This window comes from Gambusia affinis, linkage group LG15 (genome assembly GCF_019740435.1).
Source record: "Gambusia affinis linkage group LG15, SWU_Gaff_1.0, whole genome shotgun sequence".
Lineage (NCBI taxonomy): Eukaryota > Metazoa > Chordata > Actinopteri > Cyprinodontiformes > Poeciliidae > Gambusia > Gambusia affinis.
This window is the reverse complement of record NC_057882.1, coordinates 18,767,805-18,781,488: the sequence shown is the minus strand read 5'-3', so window position 1 is coordinate 18,781,488 and position 13,684 is coordinate 18,767,805.

Below are 13,684 nucleotides of genomic sequence, written 5' to 3'. Positions count from 1 at the left end.
TGTAAGTTATAATGTTAAAATTAAATTGGTGCTCGAGTGAGATAATTTGAATTGAAGTTAGCGCTCAGCATTAGCTTCTGCTAAGTAGCGTGTCGATGTAGCAGTTTAGCGTTAGCTGAGCTAATACTTATGATTATTGTTTCGGAGTTAGCACAACTAACCTTTTTTTAGAGGTACCACCACAATTATTCACTATTTTATGTTGGTCTATCATATAAAAGCCCAATGAAATACACCGAGGTTTCTGGTTGTGCAGTGATAAGACATGAAAATATTTGTAAGGCTATTTAACTGAGTGAAGGGTTCAACCTGACAGGCTTTTTGGAGTATTCAACTGAACGTTTTACCTACTTAATTAATTAATAAAGTAACTATCTCACCTCTGCTCCAGCTTCCTAACTGTGTGAGGCCCCCACTTCCAGCTGCAACATGAAATAAAGCCAAGTTGATTTTTTGCTAACATAGAGGCTTACTTCTGCCTGCCTGAACAAGCTGAGAAACAGTCCTCTAAGGGGGCTGCTCATGATTTTTAGTGGTAGATTTCTAAATTTATGAAAGCAGAAAAATTCAGAGTATTTCCCTTCCTTCACTAAAAAGAATCAATCTTATGGGAATCTCTTCACCAGCACAATTTTTTTTACCGCATATTCAATGACTCAGAAGTTGCTTCACAGCTGTAATCTTTTTTTGTATTGTGTTCTTGGCTTCAAACGCAGGTTAAGCGGATCCCATTAGGCGGATATATTCCAGGTAATGAGAAGAAATGTGACTCCACATCCAAAGCCAAGACCCTGAATACACAAACTTATTTAATGTTCCAACAGGAAACCAATGACGATGCATGCTAACAATGTGACTGGGTGTTGGAACCGAGCAGCAAATACTTAGAGGCCTCACACAGACAGAGATCTGATCTGAGGACGTTGTACAACTCAACCCCTGCTGGCCCTGCGATCCGACCCAGGATTAATTTATTCTAAACACGCAGGATGTTATGCATAATCGCCAGCTAAAGCTCTCATCCTAAGACATAACTTTTTTGTTGAAATACCCATTTGTGTGAATGTAAATTGTTTAATTTTGGGAAAGTCTTCTGCCCTGTTTTTTACCTTAAAGCCACGCAAGACGTTTGACTAATTTCCTCACACCTCCTCTAGATTAGATAGTGCTCCAACCTGACCTGCTTCAGCATGGAAATGCTGGACATCACCAAGTTACCCTCCTGAGCAACCATCGTTATCATTAAGGCGTGAAAGTATTCAGCTGACCTCAGCCTAACCCTGCTTAAATTATCGCACCTTCAGATAGTTCACATAGCAACGAGCTTCATGTGAGGCCTGAATGTGCCGCCACAATTAGAACCTGTTGTTATTCAGTTGTGTTATTACACCTTCCAGTTTTTGCTGGAATGTGAAGAGATTTGGCCAAAACCGTTGAACAAATAGCCTCAAAACTAGCGGTCAGTTGTCCAAAATAGACCCTAGAAATAGAATTACTTCCATTGTTCTGGCTTTCTTTCTGTCTCTCTTTGTCTGAATATCTAAGTATCTGCTCATGGTTTGCGTGACCCCTTGCTCTGTGGGAAATGCCCAGTAATGGAGGAGGAAAAGAAGACTTTAATGGAGCGGGGTGAAAATATATCGGGGGCTAATGTTGACCCAGACAATATATTGCCAATTGCCTTTGTGCAGCCTGCAGTCTACATAACAAGCTGTGAATGAGGACGACAAAGAATTTGGCTGCAGTAGTAAAGCCTTTCAGATGTACTGACCCGTACTGTAAATGGACTTTTGTGGACCATCCCCCCAACCTCACTTTGCAGCCTTTAAAAAAGGAGCCCAGCACTGTGTGGTGTTTAAAATGGCAGTTATGTGTGTTTGAGAGTCTGTGTGCGTGTGTGTGTGTGTGTGTGTGTGTGTGTGTGTGCGTGTGCGTGTGTGTGTGTGTGTGTGTGTGTGTGTGTGTGTGTTTGGGCAAGTTGCTGGGAGATAACGGATCGTGCAAGGCATGCACCTTTCTAGATAAAGGCAAACAAGTGGACAGCCAAGATACAAACAGAGACACCAGCAGCAGTTGATGGTGCTTGGTCACAAACCACAGAAGTCAGAAGTTCACTGCAGCAGATACTGATGGTGAGGTTTTTCCTCATCAGGTCAACGTCACTGACGGAAATGACCCATTAGACGGAAATGACCTCAAGGGGCAATATCCTATAAAGCCTAGAGATACATTGGGATGCTCTGGAATGAGCTGGAGAGTTTAGTTTCTTATTTAATGTTTTTAGATTATTAGTTTTAACAGCAACAATGTACAAAAATTACCATTGGTTTAGGTCTAGCTAAGCTGGTTTATCTTGCTCACATGCAGAAACTCAAAATTCAGATTGTAAAAATAATTTTTTAAAACTGCAAATTATTGGCAAAAAAACAAACAAACAATGATTCCAACAATTTAATTGAACATCTTTTAGAAAAAAGACCATTTCAACCTCATTTTATCGTTCTACTTTTAACTTAGCTTTATTTATTCATTTTTTTGACAACTGTGCATATGAGTCATTATTCACAGAAAAAATCAATTTTCATTACTTTACAAACTCCCACAGAAAATCTGGAAATGGCCCTCAGTGTAAAACTACAACTCCACTTTGTTTTCTAGATAATTTCGTAGTATTTTATTCTCACTATATCTTATATAGTACTCTATAATATAGTATGATATAAGACACTGGAACAGATGAAACTAAGTTGAGAGATTTAAGATGATGCTAACGTGTGTGGTCGAGCTAGCATAGAAAGCCAGAATTGGAGCCCTGCAGGAAAGGAAATAGCAAAGGCATAATTAATATGAATGAATGAAAGAAAGAGAAAGCTAAGTATGCTGGGAAAAGTAAACAGTGCCCCGCATAATCGCAGTAAATCTGGTCGGGGGGCCACAGAGCAGTCTGTGCCTTCAGTCAGGGAGTCAACAAACCGGGAGGGAAAAAGCAGCTAGCTAAGCAACATTACTAAAAAGGGTTAAAGAGACTTTATTCATGTGAAGATCAGCAGAACCCTGATGTGTTTGCAAAGAGTCTTACTGGGTTAAACCGGCTAAACCTTAGCAACAGAAATCTGAAGATGACTCTTGGTTCTAAACAGTGTGTGTCGGGTAAAAAAAATTTTTCAAGATAAAAAAAAAAAAAAAATCATCCAGGAACTTTTACCCATATTTCTGGTAAAAAAAAGAAAAAAAAAAAAAAAAAAGTTTATTCCAACAAATTGGAATCAAATTGTTGGGATTTGATTCCAAATTCCAACAATTGTGGAGGCGAACAGAAACGCCGCAGTGTCTGTTTTATGTTCTTCAGATATTGAAGCTTGGAGCTGGGAATAACATCAACAGCAGATCAGTCACATTCTTTGTTTTTACTACGGCGCGATAAAAAATCCCTAATCATTTCAATGTCATGTCTGGATGACATCCCAGGACACTGTCACACTGTGTCCTGGAAAAGTATCCTTAAAAGAGCATAATGTAGTAAAACAATTTGTAGAGATGACAATTTGTCTGTATTAAGAACACATTTTGTGCAAACTGTGATTTACCATCATACTTTATCATCATCTCCTATAGCATACTATCCACTCAAAAACCGACCCAGGTTGTGTTGTTTTTATCTCACTGCTCCACTTCATCATTCTGTGACTCATGTCCTGTTTTTTAACCTTCAAAACCAATTTGTAAAGCTGTGTTTTACAATTACGCCGAGTTATATTTGTATTTGTACATCCATTAACATGGCTTAATGTTACAAGAGTCAATGCAGCTTGTGAGATACGTGTGTTGAGAATCATAGTTCTCAAGTTGCAGTAAAAGTATCACTTGTGTTTCCTTTTTGTGGTACTAAGAAGAAAGTCTGATATCATTTTCAAGGGATTTATGAAAACATTAACATTATGTAGCTAACAGCACTGAACCGGTGGTTACCTGTTTGTTCCATGTACTTCAGATATTGAAACTTGGAACATCAAATCCAATTGAACCCAACCTCTAAGTTTGAAAACTACTGGGATTTGCTAAATGTGGCACTGCATGCCCAGTCTAAATATTAGCAGATGTGTAAATACATTAAAAAAAAATTATACTTCTTCTGTAACAGTTTTATATCAAGGGAACCTTGTTGGACTTTGAGGTTGGGTGTTGGTGAAAAAACTCCATCTACCCGCCTGAATTTGAACTTTCCAAACTACAAGTTTGGAAATTTCATCTTCACTGTAAACACAGAAAGTATAATTACACCAGATCCTTTAACCAATCAGTGCTGACGCCTACGCATGTTTATACTTATTTAATCTTTTTCTATCTTTTCTGTTTTGCCTTTATTAGTCTCCCTCTTACCAGAAACAGCCCAGTACCCGTTTTGCTTTCTTTTTAAACACTCTGAAGAAGCAGAGGAGAAGACTGGAAAACGTAGCATTCGTTAAAGCTGATCTGGGGAAAACGTGTTACAGCCACAGACTGGATACCACCCAGAGCTTCAGACCAGAGAGAAACGTTCGTCCATCCAGCAGCACTGGCATCAGCCAACACAATCTGATAAGTGCAATTGCCCGACCTCGTTTTCCGACCACAGATCAGTTAGGCGGTCGGGCCATTAGCCTGTGTGAGGCAAATCCTTAGTCTGCCAGTTGTGCTTTTTTTTTGTTTTTTAAATTCTCATTTGTTATTTTTCCAGTTAACGTCTTAATCTAACAGGCTGCAGTCACGCAAAGTTGATCATTGTCATTTCATTCATAATCTGTTTGTAGTGAAAAAGGGGAACAATATTAAATGATACATTGTTTGTAATGATTAGTTTTTTTAGAATAATTGCTTTTCAAACAGGCAGCTGGTTGGAGAAAACAGAATAAAAATATTTTTCTAGTTGGGGAGTAATTTTTTTCTAGTCCAATTCATTGAAATCCTTTCAAAAATAAATCATTGCACTTTTAATATTTCTGTGCAGGGAGTCACAGATTTTCTGAGCAGCAAACAAAATAAAGTAAGTAAACAAAATGTCCCTTTCTTTACTGGTTGTGTGTCTTCATTTGAAGCGATTCCGGTGCGCTCTTTCTGTTTCCAGTTGTATAAAACAAACCGACAACGTTGGACGCTGTTGGGTTGAAGGGGAAAGCTCTTTGTTTGTCACATATACTGACATATTGAAAGCAGATGTGGCTCTTGTTTATTTCTTGAAGAATATTCGGTTTTCATGCAGACCGTGCGTGGCCCAAAGGTCAGCAGGCGTAAGCGTCAATCTTTATCTGGAGTCGGTTGCATTCGGGAGGCTGCCGCTCACCTTTCGGCTCTGCTGATGATTTTCTGCTGATCTCTGGTCGGAAAACGAGGACGAGTTCAGGCCCAGGAGCTCAAACTGCAACTAGACTTTCCTAAATTAGAGTGCGTAAACAACAGGAGCTATAAAAGCTGATCCCAACTCCCTTCGATCCGGTTAAGTTGTACAAACGAATGGCTGGGAACTCAAATTCAGACGTTTCTTCCCAAGCGAATCACAGCAAATCAGCCTGTTGCTCTCACAAATCTTTCAACCTGTGTTCTCATTTGCAAGAACCATATTTTACAGAACAAGCAAGTAATAGATGTGGCAAAGGCATAGAATCGGCTCGTATATTTATCTCATTCTCTCGACCGTTTCTAACATCGGGCTACATCTGAACAGTGGCCAAATTACCCCCTTGATTTAATTGCTTCCATATTTCTCAGCCTCAGTGAGGTAATTCCATTTATTCGAGAGCGATAGGAAGCCAGCAGAGCCATTTTGTGCTATTAGCCATGCTTGAAGCGCACACTTGATTTGTGAATTTTCTGAATAAGGGAGCTGTGTTGTGGGAAAAATAAAGGTTTCTCTTCGTTTTTTTTCACTCTCTGAGAACATCAAGCAGGAAACAATGTGCCAGCATCGACCATAAATAAGCAGCTCCTGAATGTGGAGCAGCTGCTGAAAGGTTTCGAGCTCCGGGTAAACACTGAAGGCCAAATCAGCGCTGACATATTTTACATGTTCTGTCAATCTGAAACCTTTATTCTGGTTCTGGTCCCGTCTGTTTCCTTACACGCTGAACTGATTTCCATCAAAACAGAAGGATATCGAGTTACCTCAGAGTTTGAAAGGTTTTGGAGTGCATTAAAAATTTATTCAATTACCTCATTAGAGCATAAAGAACCGATGGATGCTTTCAGTGCTGAAGGGCAATCACCCACAAAATAAAATAGAAATTACATTGAAATACTGGGATTAAATGTTAATTTACTACTACTAGTATTAATGTCAAAAATTTCTATAACAAATATTATCGAATGAACTTAATTGAATTGAATTCAAAGCACAATTCACATAGATTTTAATTTTAAAACAAATCAGGTTTTTCTTCTGACACATTAACTGTATTTTTAGGAGATTTTCATGATTGATTAATCTTATTTTTAATTTCTTTTATTTGAAACGGGAGTCTGCCTTGAGGAAGCATTAGAGACACGTTGGACATCCTTTGTTCCTGTAAGCGTAACCGTTTGTTGTCATGGCTTTAGAATAAAAAAATCAAATCTGACCAGAACTGAGAGCTGCTCCTGTCAACGTTATTTTCTTATTTATTTTAGCATTAATTTACGTGCAGTCCACATTGTTTTGAGGATGCCTCTTAGACAACCAGTGTAGGACGTCATGTGGCTGAACATGCCATTGTTGCAACGTTCAGCAATGTCTTTGCACACAAACGTACTGTCTTGCTGTTAGATTCACGACATCATTCTGTTTCATAAATCTCAATCATTATTAATTCCTCATACCTGCACAAGCATATTTTCTGTTCCCCACTTTACAGATATAAAAAAGGCAAGGTTTCCTTGAGTTTTGCAACAACACTGTCGGTTCTGGTGATCCAAGTTCTAAAATTAAACCAGAATCAAAATATGTCAAAATGTAAGAGCAATTACATTTATTTTCTTTTAGCACTTTATGGGCTTTTTACAAATTATTTTTAATTATTGCTTCAATATCTTTCATGCAGAAAAAACAAATATCCCTCATCTGTTTAATTCATTCATGGCTGTCTACTTATGTGTAAAACAGGATGTTAATTGGAGAAAGAAAAAGTCGATCGATCACAATTTCAGAGAAATGCTAATGGAGTTGTGGCCCCCTGCCGAAAGCCTACTGAGGGCCCGCATGGAGAATCTTGTTCTGGCTCTGGGCCCAAGTCCACTCATGAATCCAGACTTATAAAGAGTCCGTAAAATTAAACAGTGAATTTTCTGCCTTTATTAACATAATTTGACAATGACTGCTCATCAAGCGCTGCTCCACTAGTATCAAATTTATATACTTTGGATCAACATGATTAAATTAATTTTATTCTTGTGCTCTTTCCTTTGGTGTGTTATTTTATTTGTATTTCCTTCTAATTCACGTAAAGCACTTTGAATTGCCTCGTTGCTGAAAATGTGCTTTATAAATAAAATTACCTTGCCTTACCTTAGAACTTATTAAAACAGAGAAGAGCACAATTTTTTGTGTGTTTCAGACTTTGGATCTGAATTTTCCCAGTTAAGTTCTGTACTGTAATCTATTTTGAAAAACACAAATAGGCAGATTAAAAACAAAAACAAACTGACACAATAGAAAAGCTGAAAAAATTGTAACTGGTGAAATTACGATCATAAAGTGAGACGCATCAGGAAGCTTTAAGTGACACTGTGAGTGATTTACAGGATGCTGGGAAAATCTGGGTGACCTCTAAAGTCTTATAAAAGAGCCTTTCTGAAGCACATTGCTGAAATATCTAAAATTTTAAATGCATCTAAGAAAGAACAATAAGCTATAATATGAAGGTAATAATGGTAAGAATATCTGTAAAATTCTTGGTTTTTTAAAAAAATTTTTTTTTTTTTACTTCATTACGTTCAACCAACTGTTTTATAACTTTCTTTTCCATCTCCTTGTATGGAGCAAAAATTACTTCAAGAAAACACAAATACTTTGCGGTTTTCCGAGTGAGGTGCATTCCCATCCTTCCTTTGTAGATATCCTCGTGCAGGGTGTAGAAAAATAGGCAATCACGATGTTGATGCGGATATTTGTATAAAGTTCATGCATTTGGTCCCCGCGATGCGATAAACCTTCAGCTGGGCATCTAAATCTACGCAATCAAGATGGGAGCAGGCAACGCTCAGACTCCCTTCGTCCAACTCGGCATACATCACGGAGGAGGAACTTGTTTCACCCACCAATAAACATTTTAATGTGTGTGGTCACAGAATCTTGTAGTGATAAATACTCCTGGAAGAGCTCTCATTAAACCTGCACTAAAACATTTCACAGCAGTCTGTGTGGTCTTGTTTAGACCTCTTGATGAAATGATAACCATGCAGCTGGAAAGTGTGAACACACCGAAGCAGCCCGGGAAGCCGGGGGCATTTACTGCCCCGCATTAGCTCATGTAATTGTCCCGATCAATGCTCTAAAACAATAGGGTAGCCATTGAAGGTAAAAAAGCAAAACAAAATGCAATCGAGTGGCTAGGGGTATTTTTAAAGGGATAGCTCGGATTTTCTAAAGTGAGGCGAGGTGAAGCTATTTTCAGAATGAGTTTCTTTAGTAGTGGTCAACAGATGTGAGTTTGTAGGAAAAGTGCGTAAATCTTAACGAACCGGCTGCTTTAGGTGATTTAAACACATCAAACAGAAAACATTAAAGTCTGATGGAGAACAAAAAAACCCCAAAACAAAACAAAAAAACACTGTATTGTCATTGACTCTCAACACTTTGCTAATTTTAGTCCTGATTTCTCAGCCGAACATGTTATGCTTTGCTATGTTAAGGTGGAGGTTCCCATGTGCATTCTGTCCTGATCCAAAGTTACACTAATTGCAGCTCGTTGCTAAATTTATTCAACATTTTCCTCCTAACAAGGGTGTTGTTCAGTTGAAAACACAGCAACGAAGGTCTAGACCATCATCATCCTCTAACTGTATCCCACCAATATATACATTTTCTGTTTGAGTCGTTTTCAACTCCGATATTCATCTTAAACAAGTTTGTCGATCTCATTAGGATTGCAACAGATTTCTCAACAAAACCACTGTAATTTGGTGTCTTTATGTACAAAAAAGGTCCTAGTAAAACAAACAAACAAACAAAAAAATCCCTTTCAGTCTTGATATCACAATTTGTCTTTAATTATTAATTAAATCTTCAATTAATTCAAATTAATTGAAGATTTTGTTAAGACATGTATAGATAAAAAACTATTGTACATGTGGAGAGCTGCATGGAAGCTTATTTTGAGTATTTTTACTGCAGTTGTAAATGTTGAAATAAACAGATAATTCATAGACTTTTTTTCTTTTGCAAATACTGCACAGTGGATTGCTGGAGAATATTTATTTTCAGCTTATTTTACTTTTAAAAAAAAACAATTGTATGAGAATAGCAATCATAAGTCTACGGTGAATATTCAATATGCAAATATTGACTAGGTAAAGGCAACATTTTGCCCCAAAGCTCATCAGCTAGGGATCATCACCAGCATATTATTGAGAGCTCAGACGTAAAAATTGAGGGTATCTGATTTCTGCCACAGCTCCCGTTTCTCCCTACTTATCCTTCTTCTCCCTCTCGTGCCCCTTCTGCTCTTTCCACATTTCCAACTCATTCTTAATGGCCAAATCCTAATATTTACATCTTTTTTGGAGCTGAGGCCAAGCAGAAGCACGGAGCGGTGCATGTGTGCAGGATGCTGGAGGTGGCATCTAATGGCCTCATTCGATCTTCAGAGTCTTGCATTACTGAAAGGTGCAGGATCCCTTGCTTAAGCGTGTGTCTGTGTGAGAGAGATTCCTTCTAATGGGTCGTGTCCTGGAATCATCACAGATCTCTGCGCCCGAGTTAAAATAATTCACACATTTGTTCTCGCTCTCCGCCGAGCCAATCGCCGCAGTCGCTCAACACTGAGACGTAAATGTCCCTGCAGGTAAAATGTCACCTCCTCCTCCATTTTCTCCCCAGAAATGTTTCTATAAAAACAAGCAAGGGAAACGACATGCTTTTCAGGATGTTCTTTAATATCTAAGCGTCCAGTTTGCTCTAAAAGTGACAGAGTTGTCTCCAGAGCAGCAGAATCTCCGTGCTGCATGCCCACTGCAGATTCATGGCAGATTTTTTTCCTCTTTCATCTCCTTTCCACCCTGATCTGCAGCAGAAACACAGCATGGCCTGGAGGATTGGACAGCGGTGCATTCCTACACGACTCTGCTCCCTGGAGCATTTGCATCACAATCTTCACTCCGCAGCTCAACACAAATCGCAGCTGTGCTGGTTCAGCATCCGCGATCTGGGATTCCAGTGGAGCACGCTTGGCTCCCAGCGGATCCTTTCTGACGACAGCTCTTAATGCTGTTGAATAAAACTAGAACAATCGAATAAAAATTTTTTATTTATTTCATTTAAGACTTTAAGAATGACACAAAGAACACTTTCCTTAACAAATAATTCAGCATTGCACTCTCCTAAATAGTTTAGAGCTAAACAGTTTAAGAGATTAGAAAGAGCCTCTTAGTCTTCACAGACTGCTCTTTTGTGCCACACAGATCTGATCAAAAGTCAACGTTCTTCTGCGTCAGAGTGAAATAATAAATGGTAAGATGTCAAAATGATTCACTGTAACAAAATCCATCAGTGGGGCTGAATTAATGACTTTAGTTCACAATAGAGACTGAGTTTTTTCCCTTAAAACGACAAACATTTTAATTGCCATCTTAATCTAGCACTGGGTTGTGTTTGCTGAGTAGCTAGCACAACTAAGCTAGCTTAGTTTAGCATTCACTTGCATCAAAAAGTTACCGTAATAAAAAAAGCAGTAGTTTACAAAATGTACATTTACGTCAGAGTCTTGACTTAATTTGATCTGTGGAGAGAGCAAAAGATTAGGAGGAGGGCAGCCTCAGGGATTTGGAGTCCATCACTAATGCCAGTTAGCATAAAGGGTTTGAGTGCTTTAACGCCCATAAACATTTTTCTCTTTATTATTAGAGGTGGTATAAATACATATTTTATTTTGTTTGAGTAAAAATTAACTTTAAATGTAAATTTGTGAGGGCTGTTTTAGGTTTCACTATTTGTATCAGGTATGAATTTTGTTAAGCAGATTCAAATGATTGTCAATATAAGTCTTATTAGATATTATAAAGTTGTTTAACTTTTTTACAGTACATGCTAGGCTAGCAAAATAACTGACTTTACTGGTTTTAACCAACAATTGAACTAAATTTTTCTAACAAAACAATGCAAAATGATATTATATTCTTACTTTTTATTTGGTTAATATTCTAGATATAAAGGACACCAAGTTTTAGCTTTGGCTGGCATCCTCAGCTCTGAGACCTTCACAATCTCTCTGGCCGAGAAGTTTGGAATTAGCACTTCAGCCTCAGCTGCTGGTCCCCAAATCCCCCTTTCAAAGACCTCTGCTAAACTTGTTGGTTCTCCACCTGTGTACTCCAAACACACACACACACGTCTGGCTAACCCCGTCCGACCCGACATCGCACTCCAGCATTCCTCTAAGTGTCACATGACCGCTGAGCTCAGTCTGAGTCGAATGGGCCGTTGGATTTGTGTACCAACACGGTGCCAACATTCCAGCCTGTCGGGTGTTTTGTTGGAGGGATTTCCTGTGTGCTCTCGTGCCAACGCGTTTCGATCACTGCTGCGCCGTGACAGGTGGACGCAGGGCAAACTACTAATGTGGAGGTTCCACTTAAACGTTAAGTGCTCTCTGGGAGATGAGACTAAAGTGTTGTACCTGCTTTTTGTTTGTAGCTGCAGACAGGAGTGTGCTTTTATTCCTTTAAAGACCTTTGTAAAGTTCTTTACCTCCTCAGAGGTCACTTTATCTTGTCAGCTCGACTGTGGACTGTCGTACCAAACTTCAGCCACACCAGGGCCAAATTAACTCTAAATCAGATCATGTTTAGCTCAGATTAAATCAAGCCAACTCCCCAACCAGCTGCAGCTGTGAGCCCGGCTCTGTTTTGGCTGGCGTTCCTGAGAGCGCTTTGATGAGGACTGTGGCATGGCTCTCGAAACCAGTCATCCCAGTGATATTTCACAGATACGCCTTGAGTCTATCAGACCAAATTGGGTGGACTTCGTATTTAGACTGCTGCGCCTCTGCTGGTCAGAGAGGAGCTGTCTGGTCAAGCACACACTGGTACAGTTCATAAACCAGTCGGAGGTCAAAGTGGTGAGGCCATTTAAACAACTACAGCAAATGCTGATCCACAGATGACAAATAGAGGATTGTTTAGAAAGCCGAAAAGAAAGGGGAACCAGTTCTTCACCCTTTGAATTCATCAACAGGGTTGCAAAAAGGCTGAGTTGTTATCTCTCACAGTACACGTTCCTGAACGCCCCTTCTTTACCATTTCAGCTTCAGCTCTGTCAGTCTGCCTTCCTTCCAGGTTTTAAATTAGATTCAAACATCTGTGTCTGAAACCTTTGCATTGGGAGCCATTCTCTCTTAACTGCCAGTGAGAGATTGTTGCCGAAGGTAAATAGATACGGGAAGAAGGTCCGGGGAATGTTTCTCAGGTGCCTAATTCTGGAAAACGCTCTCAGATTTGTCCTTTGCTCTCTGCCAAACAACGCCTGGGGTTGCTAAGGCCTGTTAGCTGTGGCACTGCTCAGAATAAAGAAGGAGACTAATTATTTCCAATGTCACTTTAAAAGTTGCGAGCTTAAATTGTTGACCGGAGGGTGTGGAGGAAGAAATTATCTAACTATCTTGTCAGTGTGAGAGATGTGCACGTTTGTGGAAGTTGGAGGGGGGCCACGTTGTGACTGTGTGGCTTTTTGATTCAGTCCATTCTTGAGGGGCTCCTGCATGCATGTCTGGAATCTCAGGTCCCATCTTTGTTTGTTATTTCTTGCTCTTGTTTTGATAGACGATAGTCAGCTTGTGCTAAGCTGCTCTGAGTGTTGCCTACTGAGTTAAATTTAAACAGATTGAGGGCAAACTTCTCCATTTCTGGAATAAAGGTTTTCACTTTTATTGCTTGTATCAGCTTAGAAAAATGGGCCTTCAAATTCATTTGCACATTTTAATCTGAAAAATGTGCTGTGCATTTCTACGTAGCCCCCTAACTCAGCTTAAGATACTTTGGGTATGTTTCTTTCAGCTTTAAACTAAAGTGTTTTGCCAACTCTCCTTTGCAAAATAGCTTAGTTTCAGTCAGATTTGATGGAAAGTGTCTCAAAACTGTATGATTTTAAAGCTACTGATTCTAACTTAGATTTTGGTTTGAACTTTGACTAGACCATACATTCTTAACCCGAGTTTATTGACTCTACTAGAAAATTGCATGTAAACGCGTTGCCTCAAACCATGCTAGTTTTTACACAGAGATGAAACTAAGCAGGTTTTAGCTACTAACTTCTGACCAATGTAGCAAACACATTTATCAGTCTGTACCAAAACTGATCAGCTCACAGAAAACTTCTTCCTAGTTGTATAATAGTGCTATTTTAAGGTAAACTAACATAGCCACATGAAGCAAATTACCAGTATAATATTATTTAAAGCTACTTATAATACTTTGTTTATATTTTAACCATTGAGGGACATTGGTAACTAGTCATGCTAACCCT